Raw genomic sequence first — 1,979 nt, forward strand, 5'->3', positions numbered from 1 at the left:
CGCGGTCGGGCGGGCGAGCGCCCGGCGTCGAGGTCCCCGAGGAGGGGTCTCGACACGGGCTCCAGATGGGCAAAGGCCGGGGCCAGGCAGCGGAGAGCGCCTGCGGGGAGCGCGCGGGGTGCGCCTTGGAACGCTTTGCCGCGCTCCCCGCCCCAGCGCCAGGTTTGCCGGCGTGCTGGAGACAGCAGCGACGCCCCTCCCTCACCGTGGAGGGTGGCTAGTGGTGGGGCGTCTCCCTTCCCGGTCTGCACAGAAGGCACACGCACACGCACACCCTGTCCTTAACCCCTTCTCGGGGTGGGCGTGGAGTCCCGAGACCCTGCGGACGCAGGAAACAGCCGCGTGCGAGTGTGGACCGACCCTGGGCCATTGAGTCCGGACCTAGAGCGGCGCGAGTCTCCTGACGGCTAAGCGGAGGTCACATTCCGCCTCTGCGAGACTGGGGTGGCAGGGTCGCCTAACGGTTCCTGGGCCCGTCCCCGGTGTGCCCGGGCGCCCACTCGGAGCGCCTGGGACGCACAGCCCTGCGCTGTCTTTGCGTGCCCCCGGCCACTTGTCCCGCGGGCTGTTTCTGCCGGGTGATTAACGACCCCGAGGAGCGTGAGGAATTCGCCTTCTCAAGCTCAGCACTTTCGATGCCTTAATTTGTCCCTAGGTGACCGTTAGCGATCGTGGCTGTGGAGCACGTGAGGCGGGCCAGGTAGAGCGAGCAGCTGACTCAACACTGTCGAGCCGGGGTCTGGCTTCGTTTTTTAAAGGCTGCTCAGAAAGCAGCCCCCGGAGAACTTCGAGAAGGCCGCAGACGCTGGAGGTCCCCGCGCTGGACGCCCTTGGGTTGTCACCACTCTCTTCCCTACACACAGCCGAGGGCCGGCGCGCGGCAAAGGCCCGCTGGGCCTGGGTCTCCGGTGGGGGCGGGGCAGGCGGGAGGGACCGAGACTGGAGGGCTTCCTGCTCCACCTCGGAGGTCTCGCCGGGGGCACCTCGCTCCTTCCTGCGTGCATCCTCGGACGGACTTTCCCGAGGGAGGACAGGGCCGGGGCTGGGGAGGGGAGAAGGTCCTCGCTGCGACCCGCCCCGGACGGGCGGAGGTGGCCGCAGTTGGCCGTTTTGGCGGCCGTTTAGTTAGAAACGAGTTCGATTCCCTTCCACTGTCCCGCCCTCCCCACCCGGCTCCGAGTCCTTCTTCTGGTCCCACCTCCTGGGGAAAAGGAGTCTTGGCTTCCCTGAGGGGCGGGGGGTGGGGTCTGAAACCTGCCCGGTGGCCTCGACCGCGGACACCGGTTTGGCGCTTGTTTGGGCAGTCTGGCTTTGAAGGCAGCCTTTAAGATGCTCCTTTTCTGTCCCCGTCCCCCGTCCCCCTCCTGACGAGCAGGCCTCCGGGCCTCCAGAGGGGCGAGGGAGAGCTGGAGGAGGGAGAAGGGAGGCGCCCTGGAAGGCGGAGGAGCAAGGGAAAGCGGAGCGTCTTCCTCCGGTCCTCCTGGGTCTTCAGGCGGCAGCAGACGGATTCCGCTCCGAGGGGCGGGCTTGGATCTGTCCCCTCCCCGGCAGAGTCGGGGGCACTGGGTGGCTGCTGTCCGCCGCCGCGGTCTCTCGGAGAGGGTCAGAAAGGGTCTGGACCAGGCGGGGGGAAGAGGGCGTCGGCATCCTCTCGGTGGCTGCAGGCCCGGCTGCGGGGTCCGAGAGGATTTTCTCCTTCAAGGGGACGAGGACTCGGGGACCGCCGGACCGCCGGCGTGAGGCCTCTCAGCGCTAAGGTCCCGGCGGTGGACTCTTCCGCGCAGTTCTGGGTCTGTAATTCGGGAAGTCATGCTATCGCGATTAAACGTTCTTGGGAGGCACACAGAGTATGAGGCCTGTCTCGCCTCGAGTGGGAACGGTGACTCTGTCCTTTTTGGAACTGGCAGTCCTCTCCCAAATGAAGACCCCGAGCTTTCCTGAGAACTTCAGTCACCTGTGAAAAGGCTGACTGAGGCTGG

The sequence above is a fragment of the Carlito syrichta genome, unplaced genomic scaffold (assembly GCF_000164805.1).
Source record: "Carlito syrichta isolate Samal-C Ts95f unplaced genomic scaffold, Tarsius_syrichta-2.0.1 Scaffold308819, whole genome shotgun sequence".
Lineage (NCBI taxonomy): Eukaryota > Metazoa > Chordata > Mammalia > Primates > Tarsiidae > Carlito > Carlito syrichta.